Source organism: Oryx dammah, unplaced genomic scaffold (assembly GCF_014754425.2).
Source record: "Oryx dammah isolate SB20612 unplaced genomic scaffold, SCBI_Odam_1.1 HiC_scaffold_21, whole genome shotgun sequence".
NCBI lineage: Eukaryota > Metazoa > Chordata > Mammalia > Artiodactyla > Bovidae > Oryx > Oryx dammah.
In genome coordinates, this window is record NW_024070205.1 from 62213743 (window position 1) to 62230321 (window position 16579).

Sequence of the window (16579 nt, forward strand, 5' to 3'; positions counted from 1 at the left end):
ACAGTCCAAGGGACTCTCAAGAGTCTTCTCCAACATCACAGTTCAAAAGCATCAATTCTTTGGCGCTCAGCTTTCTTCACAGTCCAACTCTCACATCCATACGTGACTACTGGAAAAACCATAGCCTTGACTAGATGGAATTTTGTTGGCAAAGTGATGTCTCTGCTCTTGAATATGCTATCTAGGTTGATCATAACGTTCCTTCCAAAGAATAAGCGTATAATCGGCTCCAGTTTAATGGCTGAGTAATACTCCATTGTGTATGTACCACAGCTTTCTTATCCATTCATCTGCTGATGGACATCTAGGTTGTTTCCGTGTCCTGGCTATTATAAACAGTGCTGCAGTGAACATTGGAGTACATGTGTCTCTTTCAATTCTGGTTTCCTTGGTGTGTATGCCCAGCAGTGGGATTGCTGGGTCACTGGAGCCTATTATACAGAGTGAAGTAAGCCAGAAAGAAAGACATCAATACAGTATACTAACACATATATATGGAATTTAGAAAGATGGTAAGGATAATCCTGTATGCGAGACAGCAAAAGAGACACAGATGTATAAAACGGACATTTGGACTCTGAGGGAGAGGGAGAGGGTGGGATGATTAGGGAGAATGGCATTGAAACATGTATACTATCATGTAAGAAACAAATCGCCAGTCTATGTTCGACACAGGATGCAGGATGCTTGGGGCTGGTGCACGGGGATGATCCAGAGAGATGATATGGGGTGGGAGGTGGGAGGGGGGTTCAGGATTGGGAACTCATACACCTGTGGTGGATTCATGTCAATGTATGGCAAAACCAATACAGTATTGTAAAGTAAAATATAGTAAAAATAAAAATTTTAAAAATAAATAAATTAAAAAAAAAAGAGTAAGTGTCTTTTAATTTCATGGCTGCAATCACCATCTGCAGTGGTTTTGGAGCCCAGAAAAATAAACTGTGACACTGTTTGCCCTGTTTCCCCATCTATTTCCCATGAAGTGAGGCTGTATATTGTCACCATGCTTATTTACCTTCTATACAGAGTACATCATGAGAAACACTGGGCTGGAAGAAGTACAAGCTGGAATCAAGATTGCTGGGAGAAATATCAATAACTTCAGATATGCAGATGATACCACCCTTATGGAAGAAAGTGAAGAGGAGCTAAAAAGTCTCTTGATGAAAGTGAAAGAGGAGAGTGAAAAAGTTGGCTTAAAGCTCAGCATTCAGAAAACTAAGATCATGGCATCTGGTCCCATCACTTCAGGGGAAATAGATGGGGAAACAGTGGAAACAGTGTCAGACTTTATTTATTGGGGCTCCAAAATCACTGCAGATGGTGACTGCAGCCATGAAATTAAAAGACACTTACTCCTTGGAAGGAAAGGTACGACCAACCTAGATAACTTATTGAAAAGCAGAGACATTACTTTGCCAACAGAGGTCCGTCTAGTCAAGGCTATGGTTTTTCCTGTGGTCATGTATGGATATGAAAGTTGGACTGTGAAGAAAGCTGAGCGCAGAAGAATTGATGCTTTTGAACTGTGGTGTTGGAGAAGACTCTTGAGAGTCCTTTGGACTGCTAGGAGATCCAGCCAGTCCATTCTAAAGATCAGTGCTGAGTATTCTTTAGAAGGAATGATGCTAAAGCTGAAACTCCAGTACTTTGGCCACCTCATGCAAAGAGTTGACTCATTGGAAAAGACTCTGATGCTGGGAGGGATTAGGGGCAGGAGGAGAAAGGACGACAGAGGATGAGATGGCTGGATGGCATCACTGACTTGATGGATGTGAGTCTGAGTGAACTCTTGGAGTTGGTGATGGAGAGGGAAGCCTGGCATGCTGCAGTTCATGGGGTCGCAAAGAGTCAGACACGACTGAGCAACTGTAATGACTGACTGACTGGCTGACTGATGGGACCAGATGCAATGATGTTAGTTTTCTGAATGTTGAGCTTAAGCCAACTTTTTCACTCTCTTTCACTTTCATCAAGAGGCTTTTTAGTTCCTCTTCACTTTCTGCCATAAGGGTGGTGTCATCTGCATATCTGAGGTTATTGAGATTTCTCCCAGAAATCTTGATTCCAGCCTGTGCTTCTTCCAGCCCAGCATTTCTCATGATGTTCTCTGCATATAAGTTAAATAAGCAGGGTGACAATATACAGCCTTGACATACTCCTTTTCCTATTTGGAACCAGTCTGTTGTTCCATGTCCAGTTCTAACTGTTGCTTCCTGACCTGCATACAGATTTCTCAAGAGGCAGGTCAGGTGGTCTGGTATTCCCATCTCTTTCAGAATTTTTCACAGTTTATTGTGATCCACACAGTCAAAGGCTTTGGCATAGTCAATAAGGCAGAAATAGATGTTTTTCTGGAAGTTTCTTGCTTTTTCCATGATCCAATGGATGTTGGCAATTTAATCTCTGGTTCCTCTGTCTTTTCTAAAACCAGCTTGAATATCAGGAAGTTCACAGTTCATGTATTGCTGAAGCCTGGCTTGGAGAATTTTGAGCATTACTTTACTAGTGTGTGAGATGAATGCAATTGTAAAGAAGCAGATAGTCCAAAAACGATTAGAGAAAACAAACTCTTTTTCCCCATAGTGGTTGTAACAGTTAATTTACCTTCCCACCAACAGTGTGGGAGGGTGCCCTTTTCGCCACACCCTCCCCAGTGTTTATTATTTATAGACATTTTTGATAATAGTAATTCTGACCAGTTTGAGATGATACTTCGTTGTGATCATGATTTCTATTTCTCTAATATAATAATTAGCTATGTTGAGCTTTTAAAATTTGCCTGTTGGCCATCTGTATGTCTTCTTTGTAAAGGGGTTTATTTAAGTTTTCTGTCTATTTTTTGCTGAGGAGGAGGAAATGTCAGCCCAGTCCAGTATCCTTGTCTGGAGAATCCCATGGAAAGGAGACCCTAGTGGACTGCAGTCCATGGGGTCACAGAGAGTTGGACATAACTGAAGTGACTTAGCATGCACCCCCAATTTTTGTTGTGGTTACACACACACACACACACATATAATTATATGGGTTGTTTGTATATCTTGGATATTAACTCCTTATTTGCACATATTGACCTTATTTGCACATATTTTCTCCCATTTCATAGGTTGTCTTTTCATTTTGTTTTTTGTGTTCTTTGCTGTGCAAAAGCTTGTAAGTTTGATTAGATCCCTTTGCTTATTTTTGCTTGTGTTTATTTTGCCTTGGGAGACTGATCTAAGAAAATATTGATACAATAAATGACAGTGAATGTCTTGCCTATGTTCTCAGAGTTTTATGTGTTATGCTTTACATTTAGATTTTTAAACTGTTTTGAGTTTATTTTTGTATATAGTGTGAGGAAATGTTGTAATTTTACTGATTATATGTAGCTGTCCAATTTTTCCAGAAACTTTTGCTGAAGAGATTTTCTTTCATTGTATATTCTTTACTCCTTTGTCATAGCTTAATTGACCATAGATGTAGGTTTATTTCTGGGCTCTGTATTCTGTTACATTTATTTTTGTGTCTGTTTTTGTGCAAGTGCCACTCTATTTTATTTACTGTAGCTTTGTAGTATTTTCTGAAGTTTGGGAGGGTTTTGCCTCCTACTTTGTAATTTTTCTTAGAATTGCCTTGGCAATTCTAGGTCTTTTGTGGTGCCAGATACATGTTAGCATTATTTATTCTAGTTCTGTGAAAAATGTCATGGGGATTTTGATATGGACAGCATTAAGTATACAGAATGCTTTGGGTCATATGGTCATTTTAACAATGTCAATTCTTTCAATCCAAAAGTATGGATTTTTTAAAATTTCTTTGAATCTTCTTCAATTTCCTTTATTAGTGTTTTATATTTTTATCATATAAATCTTTCACTTTCTTGGTTTATTCCTACAGTTTCTTTGTTGACATCATTTTAAATAAGACTTTTTTTTTTTACCTTTTCTTTCTGATATTTCAACATTAGTGTAAAGAATTGTAACAGATTTATGCATATTAATATTTTATCTTGCTACCTTGCTGAATTCCTTTACTAGTTAAAATATTTTTTGTGTAGAGTCTAGGGTTTCCTCTATATAAGTATGATGTGATTTGCAAACAGTGACAGTTTTACTTTTTACCTTCCAATTTGCTAGTTTTTAAAAATTTATTAAATGTAGGGTTTCAACTATATAAAAGATTTGACAGTGACTTCCATCAGTCACTGAAAAAATTCAGTTTAAAAATATTTCTTGATCAACAAATGGTGCTGAAACAACTAGACAAACACCTCACCCCCCCCCATAAAAAACTACACCAGAAATTACACACTTCACAATATTCAGTTCAGTTCAGTTCAGTTGCTCAGTTGTGTCCGACTCCCTGCGACCCCATGAATTGCAGCATGCAAGGCTTCCCTGTCCATCACCAAGTCCCAGAGTTCACTCAGACTCATGTCCATCGAGTCGGTGATGCCATCCAGCCATCCCATCCTCTGTCGTCCCCTTCTCCTCCTGCCCCCAATCCCTCCCAGCATCAGTCTTTTCCAATGAGTCAACTCTTCGCAGGAGGTGGCCAAAGTCACAATAAATAACAGACCTAAATGTAAAATGCAAAAATATAAAACTCCTAGAACATAGCATAGGAGAAAATCAAGATGACTTTGGGTATGGTGATGACTTTTTATACAAGATACCAAAGACATAACCCATGGAAGAATTATTGATAAGCTAGACTTCATTAAACTTAAAATAGTTCTGTTCTGTGAAAGACAATATTAAGAGAATGATGACAGTGCAGACTGAGAAAAAAATTTTTCTAAAGACACAGCTGATAAAGGATTGTCATCTGAAACATTCAAATAATGCTTAAAACTCAACAGTGCAAAAACAATCTAATGAAAAAAGTGGGCCAAAGACACATTAATAGCTACCTCACAAAAATGTACACAGGTGGTAAACATGAGAAGATGCTCCATATCATATATCATTAAGTGAAATTGCTCAGTCATGTCCAACTCTTTGCAACCCCATGGACTGTAGCCTATCAGGCTCCTCCGTCCATGGGATTTTCCAGGTAAGAGTGCTGGAGTGGATTGCTATTTCTTTCTCCAGGGGATCTTCCCAACCCAGAAATCAAACCCAGGTCTCCCGCATTGCAGGCGGATGCTTTACTGTCTGAGCCACCAAGGAAGGGAAAAGCAAATTAGAACAATAATTAGATATACATCTATTAGAATGGCCAAAACCCAGAAGAGTGACAATGCTAAATGCTGGTGTGGAGCTGGAGCAACAGGAAATTTCATTCATTGCTGGTGATTTTGTAAAATGGTACAGACACTGTTCAGTTCAGTTCAGTCTCTCAGTTGTGTCCAACTTTTGAGACCCCATGAATCACAGCACACCAGGCCTCCTGTCCATCACTAACTCCCAGAGTCCACCAAAACCCATGTCCATCGAGTTGGTAATGCCATCCAACCATCTCATCCTCTGTCATCCCCTTATCCTCCTACCCTCAATCTTTCCCAGCATCAGGGTCTTTTCTAATGAGTCAGCTCTTTGCATCAGGTGGTCAAAGTATTGGAGTTTCAGCTTTAGCATCAGTCCTTCCAATGAACACCCAGGACTGATCTTCTTTAGGATGGACTGGTTGAATCTCCTTGCAGTCCAATGGACTCTCAAGAGTCTTCTCCAACACCACCGTTCAAAAGCATCAATTCTTTGGCACCCAGCTTTCTTTATAGTTCAACTCTCACATCCATACATGACCACTGGAAAAACCATAGCCTTGACTAGACAGACCTTAATTGACAAAGTAATGTGTCTGCTTTTTAATATGCTGTTTAGGTTGCTCATAACTTTCCTTCCCAGGAGTAAGCTTCTTTTAATTTCATGGCTGCGATCACCATCTGCAGTGATTTTGGAGCCCAGAAAAATAAAGTCAGCCACTGTTTCCACTATTTCCCCATCTATTTGCCATGAAGTGATTGGACCGGATGCCATGATCTTCGTTTTCTGAATGTTGATCTTTAAGCCAACTCTTTCATTCTCCTCTTTCACTTTCATCAAGAGGCTCTTTAGTTCTTCTTCACTTTTTGCCATAAGGGTGGTGTCATCTGCATATCTGAGGTTATTGAGATTTCTCCCAGCAATGTTGATTCCAGCTTTTGCTTCCTCCAGCCCAGTGTTTCTCATAATGTACTCTGCATAGAAGTTAAATAAGTAGGGTGACAATATGCAGCCTTGACGTACTCCTTTTCCTATTTGGAACCAGTCTGCTGTTCCATGTCCAGTACAAGACAGTATCCTTGGGAAATGGAACATCCCCTTAAGACATGATCCAACAACCATACTTCTTGGTATTTCACCAAAAGAGGTGAAAACTTACGTTCACATAAAAACTTGAACACAGATGTTTATAGCAGCTTTACTCATAGTTGCCAGTGCTTGGAAGCAACAAAAATGTCCGTTAGTAGGTGAATAGATTAATAAAGCTTGCCATATCTAGACTAATTACTATTTAGTGTGAAAAAGAAATGAACTATCAAGCCATGAAAAGACATTGAGGAAACTTAAATGCATATTACAAAGTGAAGTCAATTTAAAAAATTTTCATACCGTATGATTCCAAATATATGACATTCTGGAAAAGACAAAACTATGGAGCCAGTGAAAAGGTCAAGTGTTGCCAGTGGGTTAGTGTTGGGGAAGGTGATGAATAGGTGAAGCACATAAAATTTTTAGGGTAGTGAAACTTCTCTGTATGATACTACAATGGTGGATACATATCATTATATGTTTATTCCAAACACACAGAATGTTCCACACCAAGAGTAAGCTATAGTGTAAACTATGAATCTTGGACAATTATGATATGTCAATGGAGATTCATTGATTGTCACAAGTGTACCACTCTGGTGGGGGATATTGATAATGGGGGAGGCTAGGCATGTGAAGGGTGAGGCAATATGTTAATCTTTATACTTTCCTCTCAGTTTTCCTGTTAGCCTAAAACTGCTCTTAAAAATACTCATTATTTTTTAAAAATATATTCCTTGAGAATAACTAATAGAATAAAAATCTCCCTCTTTATAGCCAGTTACACTGAACCACATCATTAGGCTTAGCATAACAAATACAGATTGTTGATTTTTTTCTCATATGCCATATGAGGTGCATATGGTTTTTCTAGTAATTATGTATAGATGTGAGAGTTGGACTTTATAGTCGAAGATATGTGATGTATGGATGTGAGAGTTGAACCATAAAGAAGGCTGAGCACTGAAGAATTGATGCTTTTGGACTGCAGTGTTGGAGAAGACTCTTGAGAGTTTCTTGGACTGCAAAGAGATCAAACCAGTCAATCCTAAAGGAAATCAATCCTCAATATTCATTGGAAGGAATGTTGCTGAAGCTGAAGCTCCAATACTTTGGCCACCTGATATGAAGAGCCTACTTGTTAGAAAAGACCCTGATTCTGGGAAAGATTGAAGGAAGGAGGAAAGGGGACAACAGTGGATGAGATGGTTGGTGGCATCACTGACTCAATGGACATGCGTTTGAACAAACTCCAGGAGATGGTAAAGAACAGGGAAGCCTGGCATGCTGCAGTCCATGGGGTTGCAAAGAGTCAGACACGACCTAGCACCTCAACAACAGCAACGTATGAGGTGCTGGCCACTTCATAGGTTATCTCCTACTCTTTATAACAACCTTCTGAGTTCAGTATCAAGCTCTCCATTTCACATATGAAGAAACTGAGATTCAAAGAAGTAACATGTGGTAAGATGAAGCATCTTATAAATAGGTGAGTTAGGAACCAGTCTCAGACTTGTCTTGCTCTGAAGTCCATGCTCTGTAGACTACCCCACATTTGCCTTCCAGTTTAAAAGAAAGTAATGTTCTGAAGATAAGAGAAGAGGGCTTGGTCAGAATAGGCAGTAAGTTTAACTAGCATGTTTTGCCCTACACACGGGATTCAAATATACTCAGTTCTCTCTTTTTTTCTCCCTCCAAATAATCACTTAAGCATCTACTTTTTATATTGATAGAGACCTCATAAGTCTGAGAGTGTTTCCTCTTACATGTGTTGTTATGATGGGATTCTAGGACATGGATCTGACTTCCAGATTTCAGAGGAAAGACTACTGAACTCTGATAAATCTATGAAGCTCTGTTCCATACTGCTCCCAGAGCTGCTTTTGAAAAGTTGCCCTATGGAGGCCACAGATAGTATTGGTTCTTTGATATTCCATGTCTTATTCTGGTCCCTTGGTTCTTCAAGGGAGGATAATTCTGCACTGTTAGGGACTGGAAGAAAGAAGTGACATAGGATGCCTGTATGTGAGGGAAAAACAGATTGTTCATTTCTTTCAATCTTTCTGAAAGAGAAAGAAATTATTTCTCAGAAGCCTCCCAGTAGACACTTTTATATTTCAGTGGTCAGAACGCTCTTATACCAAACCTAAATAATCATTGGAAGTGGAGGTGAGATCTTCAATAATTGGCTGAGGTTAGTCAGAGCACCAATATTGGACCTATAATCGGGACCAGTCTACCCTTTATGTAGGACTTCCCTGTAGCTCAAGTGGTAAAGAATCTGCCTGCAATGCAGGAGACCCAGGTTCGATCCTTGTGTTGACAGGATCCTCTGGAGAAGGGAATGGTAACCAACTCTAGTATTCTTGCCTGGAGAATCCCATGGACAGAGGACCCTGGCAGGTTACAATCCTTGAGGTCACAAAGAGTCGGACACAACTGAACAACTAACACTGCTACTGCTACTACCCTGCACGTGGTCATGCAGGAAATGACAGAACCTGAATGAAATAGGGATTTTCTTAGTAAGAAGAAAGCTGAGGAAATAGTTTGGATAGTTACATAAAAGTATCTGCTATCAACATTAGTGGTGATCTGTTTAGAGTGAAGGAAGAAACAAGAAGGCAGCAGAGTGAACTGTATAGGTTTTCTGAAATGTCATCCAAGTAGAAATTATTTTGCTTATTATTTTCAATCTATTTTAGTCTTTAATTAGCAGAGTGAAAGTCACTCAGTTGTGTCTGACTCTTTGCGACCCCATGGACTATACAGTCCATGGAATTCTCCAGGCCAGAATAATGGAGTGGGTAGCCTTTCACCTCTCTAGGGCATCTTCCCAACTGAACCCAAGTCTTCCACCTTGCAGGCAGATTCTTTACCAGCTGAGCCACCAGGGAAGCCCTAAGTAGCAGAAGTAGCAGTTTGGTTTGGAGAAAGCATATGTCAAGTTTGAAAGTTCTACTTTGCCACAATATAAGGCATATTACTTCTATTATGTTTTATCATGTTTTATTTTTTTATTTTTTTTCTATTTTCACAGAAGATTTTTATTGATTAGATCTTGAATCTTGTTTTTATACCTATAAAGTTAGTGTCCTGTTTAAATAAGTAATAGAATAAAAGACATAATAGCTTTTATTATGAGAGTAACTACTTTTATATTATAACAAAACCTCTGGAGCAATTGAATATGGATGGCCTAAAGAAATTGCAAAACACAGACTGACTTGGCTACAAAATTTGGTCTTATCTGTATTTGATATCCTTCTTCCAGTAAGATGCCTCAGAATAACAGAAAAGAAAAAACATTGACTAGTCATTTAATATTAAAAGTGTCACTTGAAAATGAGTAAAATATTTGTGAACAAGTTATTCTGATAAGTGATTATAATTCAGTCTTACAGCCTAGAAATTATTTAACTCAGATTTCTTATTTGGAAAATTACATTTATTGTTAATTAGTAAAAAAGACAAAAAAAGCCAACTTAATTTTCTCACTAGTAAGATCAGAAAATTCTAAGTTTAAGTACACATTGCTTATTTTTAAATTTCTTCCATATTTCTACCCTTGTATAACAGACATATGTATCACTGCGTAAGTGCATCATTAAGACTAACTAGACATTTTTAGGGTAAAGGCTCATTTAATTTAAGAATAATATAAATATAGAACATGAAGATTAGCCCCAAAGGCATAATTGAGAATCCTGATTTTATCAGCTCATTTATTCTTCTTCTTTCTATCCTCTTTCATCACTGGAATTAAATGAACATTAAAATTTAACATAATGCTCATTTACCATATTTGTGATTTTTGAGCTCATAAAACGTGCTTTAAAATATTTTGAGTAAGCTAATGATAAAGACGTACAAATGTAAAAGTAAACATTTTTAAATAATGGAAAGATACACAGTAGGCTCCTGTGTGGCTCAGTTTTCAAACTTTTTATGACCCTTTAGTTTAATTAATATCCAGATTATTGGATGGGAGAGGGGAAGCCAGCCACATATATATCTGAAAGTAAAGTTGCTATTATACTTAGTTTCTCGTTGGCAGTCTCTCCTTCAGACCCACAGGGTAGCTTTCTCTTGTTTCCTACCACCATTCAGGTTGACAACTCACTGTGATTTTTCTCAAAGAATTTTATGGTAATTACATTATTCAAGGCCCCCACTGTATTATCTAAGGCCTCATATTGATTGATTGATTTGTTTATTCACTGGAACCATTTTGGGCACTATAATTATTACCATTTTCTCAGCCTCAGTAGTCCTAGAAACAAATACACAGCATATAAATAATAAGTAGAAATCCAAGTAGGATAGAAGAACATTTATTTTCTAAAAGTGTCTTGTTTTTGCATTTTTACATGTGCAAGATTTAGAAATAGCCCCAGGGCACTAAGGGTTGAAAAGATAATAGTATATGGTGTTACCTATATAATATAGTCCTCCATTTAATCATCTTAATTCTTATAAAACATTTTCTGCTGACTTTATTGATGAATTGTGGTATACAATATTTATTTTTAAATTTTTTATTTTTATGCCTTATCTTCCTTATATCTCCTTTTAAGTCTTCATTAAAGGATTATGGCCTTCAAATAATTCTACTAGTGTGCGACCTTCCAGGTGAATCAAAATGGTATATAGTAGAACATTAAACAATTAAAGTCCACTGCTCCTTTCCATCATTGATTTTCTTTGCTCATTATTCTAAAATGTATTAATTTAAAAAGACCACAAGTATCTATATGTTGCTGGCCCACAGCTGTTAATATTAGCAATTAGATCCAGGAAACATTCATTGAGTACTTAATCTACACATGCTGCCCAAACTGTAATGAGCGGCTCTCCTGGGGGTTAGAGTGCAGATTCTGATTCAGTACCTCTGGCATTGAGCTATTCAGACTTCATTTCTAAACAGTTTCTATGTGATATTGATGTTACTGGCCCTTGGGGCTGCAATTGCAGTAGCAAGTCTATATGATTCTATTCAAGGCCTTGTATTAGGCGCTTTCATATTTATGTCATTTTATTAATTTAACAGAATATGTAATAGATGACTGTCATTAAGCAGTGCTAAGTACTGTTCTGTCTTGGGAATATAGCAATGAGTGAAACAGTTAATTTGTTCTCATAGAGCTTTCACTTTAGGAAGGTAAAGGGTAGACAATAAATAAATAAATGTATTATATTCGATGATGGGTAAGTTGTTGTTCTGTTGCTCAGTTGTGTCCAACAATTTGTGACACCATGGACTGCAGCACACCAGGCTTCCCTGTCCTTCACTCTCTTCCAGAATTTGCTCAAATTCATGCCCATTGAGTTGATGATGCCATTCAACAATCTCATCCTCTGTCACCCCCTTCTCCTCCTGCCCTCAGTCTATAGAGATAAATATATTATGGCATGGGAATAAATCACCAAATTAGGAGCTGTGGGGGATAGGGTATTGCAGTTTTAAGTAGAGTAGCCAAAGAAGGCTTTGAAGAAGGCAACATTTAAGAAATTACCTGGTGGGAACACCAGCCATGAAGACAGGTAAAGAAGAATATAGGCAGAAAGACACAAAAGTTTGGAAGACATCTGTTCAGTTCAGTCACTCAGTTGTGTCCAATACTTTGCGACCCCATGGACTGCAGCATGCCAGGCCTCCCTGTCCATCACCAACTCCCAGAGTTTTGTTAAAACTCTTGTCCATTGAGTCAGTGATGCCATCCAACTATCTCATCCTCTGTCTTCCCTTTCTCCTGCCTTCAATCTTTCCTAGCATCAGAGTCTTTTTAAATGAGTCAGTTCTTTGCATCAGGTGGCCAAAATATTGGAGTTTCAGCTTCATCATCAGTCCTTCCAATGAATATTCACAACTGATTTCCTTTAGGATGGACTGGTTGGGTCCCCTTGCTGTCTAAGGGACTCTCAAGAATCTTCTCCAACACCACAGTTCAAAAGCATCAGTTCTTCCATGCTCAGCTCTCTTTCTTTATAGTCCAACTCTCACATCCATACATGAACCCTGGAAAAACCATAGCCTTGACTAGATGGACCTTTGTTGACAAAGTAATGTCTCTGCTTTTTAACATGCTGTCTAGGTTGGTCATAACTTTTCTTCCAAGGAGCAAATGTCTTTTAATTTCATGGCTGCAGTTATCATCTGCATTTGATTTTTGGAGCCCCCAAAAGTAAAGTCTGTCACTGTTTTCATTGTTTCCCCATCTATTTGCCATGAAGTGATGGGACCGGATGCCATGATCTTCGTTTTCTGAATGTTGAGTTTTAAGCCAACTTTTGCACTCTCCTTTTCACTTTCATCAAGAGGCTCTTTAGTTCTTTGCTTTCTGCCATAAGGGTGGTATCATCTGCATATCTGAGGTCACTGATATTTCTCCCAGCAATCTTGATTCCAGCTTGTGCTTCCTCCAGCCCAGCATTTCTCATGATGTACTCTGCATATATGTTAAATAAGCAGGTTACAATATACAGCTTTGGTGTACTCCTTTCCTGATTTGGAACCAGTCTGTTTTTTCATGTCCAGTTCTAACTGTTGCTTCATGACCTGAATACAGATTTCTCAGGAGACAGGTAAGGTGGTCTGTATTCCCATCTCTTCCAGAATTTTCCACAGTTTGTTGTGATTCACACAGTCAAAGGCTTTGGCATAATCAATAAAGCAGAAGTAGATGTTTTTCAGGAACTCTCTTACTTTTTTGATGATCCAGCAGATGTTGGCAATTTGATCTCTGGTTCCTCTGCCTTTTCTAAAACCATTTTGAAAATCTGGAATTTCACGGTTCACATACTGTTGAAGCCTGGCTTGGAGAATTTTGAGCATTATTTTACTAGCATGTGAGATGAGTGCAATTGTGCAGTAGTTTGAGCATTCTTTACCACTGCAATTCTTTGGAACATATTTCAAGTTAAAAAACATTCTTTATATACTCATTATCATATAGGCTATAGCTATATTATAAATTAAATATCTGTCATGTAAAACTCAGATGCCCAGTAAAATTGTATAATTTTTGCATTTTAAAAGAAGTAAAATAATTACCCATATATGGCAAAATCTGGTGCTGTTTGACAGAAATTGTCAAAGGTAGATTTAAAAAACAAACGAAAACCCCAGAGTGCATGTGTGGATGCTCAGTCATTTCTGACTCCTTGCAACCCCCCTGAATTACAGCCCACCCAGCTCTTTTGTCCATGGGATTTCCTAAACAAGAATACTGGAGTGGGTTGCCATTTCCTTCTCCAGGGGATCTTCCCGAGCTAGGATCATCTCCTTTGTCTCTTGCATTGGCAGGCAGTTTCTTTACCACTGAGCCACCCGGGAAGCCCCGAAACAGAGTACTGTGTTGTTATCAGTCCCAGCTGCCTCATATCAGAGTCCCAGGAAGTCTTTCCTACTGCCTGGTTCTGAGATGAGTATTAACAACAACACAAGGATGAGACTTGTCTTCGGTCTTTTGGCCATAGAATCCCAAGTATGCACATAAATAAAACATGTATAGGATAAGTTATGTTTGCCTCCAGTAATGTAGAGAATGTGCCCTCCTCGTTGTGTTTGAGTCAAGTATGTACCAACTCATTATTGAAAGTATCCGGACAGTCAAATTACACTGTCCATTCAAGACCTTGGCCTTCTGTTCCACTATCAGAGCCTAGGCTTTGGATGACCAATTTCCAACATGGCTGACTTGCTGCTGCCATTTCTGATCTAAGGCACTAAGTTCTGATATTAGTGGCAGATGACCAGATCCTCTTCCCATTGATATGCCCTCACAGCTGTCTCTACTGCGTTAGCCATCTCCAGGTCCATATTTAATTTTGGCATCCCCACATTCCCTCTCAGTCTATCCAGGCCTGATGCATTCAATTGTGAAGTGCATTTGAATTTCTTAACTATCTATTAAAAAGAAAAAGACTCCAGGAGAAAAGGTACTTGCTCAAGGGAACATGGAGAATAAATTTAAATTGTGATCTACTGACTCAAAGTCTAGCATATATACACCACTGCTTAAACCATGTCTAATTTCTAGTGATTTTATAAAGTCTAAATCTTCCTTGCCCAGGTATAGACTTGCTAATTCTGCAGATTTGTGTTCTAATCTCTTCCACAGTTCCTCATACGTGCAATGATAACACTCAGTTGTACTAAGCTCACTGCTTTGGAAGAAGTAGACTGAAATAAGGAGGTTAATATAAAATCCACATTTTAAAGTGAAACAGAAATAATTATAGTCTAAACAGTCAATGCTATTATATGGCAATCCAATAATATAGTAGTGAAAGTGTTAGTCACTCAGTTGTGTCCGACTCTGTGCAGCCTCTTGGACAGTATCCTGCCAGGCTCCTTTGTCCATGGGATTCTCCAGGCAAGAATACTGGAGTGGATTGCCATTTCCTTCTCCAGGGGGTCTTCCTGACTTAGGAATCAGACCTGGGTCTCCTGCATTCTAGACTGCTTCTTTACAGTCTGGGCCACCAGAGAAACCCAATATAGTAGTACTATTAATTTTTAAAGCTTTGATATCAAACATATTCAGCAATGTATTTCATATCCTAGGTACATTTCTATAAAATTTATTTACCAACACCATTTGATAAGTGACTTCAAAAGCACATTTGTCAGGATAAATTAGCATATCAAAAACCTACAATCATTGTTAATATTGAAAAGTGTCTAAAAAAAAAAACTGAAAACATGTAAAACACTTTAGGAGAAAAATAGGTCAAGGAGCAGCATTCGTGGGGAAGAGAATTTGAGACTATACTAAAAGGGAGTGATCAATATAAAATATAATATTGAAAATATCAGGAATCTTTGGAAAACTCACAAATTTGATACAGAAAGAATATTAACAGATATTTACCTACCAGGAATTTTATAGTTTGTGAGAACAAGTCCTTATTTTGTTTTATGTTGAAATTTTTCTCTCTTTGTGTATTTAAGATGCATCTGAGGGGAGAGAAGCAATACTTAATACACCAGAGAGCATGTGTAGGATATGAGATTAGTAGAACAAGATCTCCTCTCTTTAATGCTATGGCAGTTAAACACAGTTTCAATAGTCTAGGTAAATAGAAGACAGTTGATTGGCTGTCCTGCCTTTCTCATTACTGGTAAGATAGTATGTCAACACCCTAATGGCCTTGAAGGATTTGTTTCTTTCTAGAGTTCAAATTGCAATTCTAAATAGAGATGAAGCAATGCACTTTCCAGTGAGGAAGGGATTTGAATTAGACAATAAAATAACAGATAACAGAAGTGTGTTCTAAATATAAAGTTTTATTTTACCAGAGTAAATTGTTGACAACATTCAAAGGGCCTTAGGCAATCAGACTTGATTTGGAAAAGTAATATAAATCATAGGAACAAAGAAATCAACAATAAAAAAAAAATGAAGTATTTCATTCATTTTGAGCAGGATTGGTAAGAGATACAATTTAATTTCAGTATGAGCACATGTATGCATTCTGACTTTTGACACCTTGATGGAGGAGAGTATTAAAAGATTATACAAACTAAAATTCATTGTGAAAAAAATTTTTCCAACCTGGGTAATGAATATAAAAGCACATTTTTTTTCAATTCCCAGTGATAAATTTAAATGATGGATGATCACACAGTGATGTCATCCAAGCCCAATCTGTAAATAGCATCTAGAATATGGAAGATTCCCAGTTTTATCTCTTCTTCCTAGGTCTCTTTCTCCCTTTCCTGAACTATAGACTCAGATATTGTGTTGCCTACTTTATTATTATTTTTATATTACCTACTTTAAAATGTGCATTGAATACCTGATAAAAATCTTAAATTTAAAACAGAATTTCTGGCCATCTCTCCCCAAAACCTGTCCCTCTCACAGTCTTCCCTATATCAGCAGATGACAACTCCATTCCTCCTCTGCAGAGTCCTGAGACGTGGAGTCATCTTGATTTTTCTCTTTGTTCATATCTACAAAATTTGACCACCTTTCAACATCTCCATTGCTACTACCATGTTCTGAACCCCATCACTTTTCAATTAGAAAATCTCCTAATGGATTCCTCTTGATCTCTTTCCATCTGCCACTCATCTCCCAACACAGTCTCTCCTTAATACAGTATCCACGGTGATTCTTTTATGACCTAAATCAGACCATAACAGTTATCTGCTCAAAACCTCCAATCTCTCTCTAAACACACACTCAAACAGCAAAGGCAAAGGCTATTCAATGGCATATACAAGGCCCCGGGGGTCTGCCTTCTTTGTTATTTCCCTGACCTCATTTCCTACTGTCTACTCTTTTGTA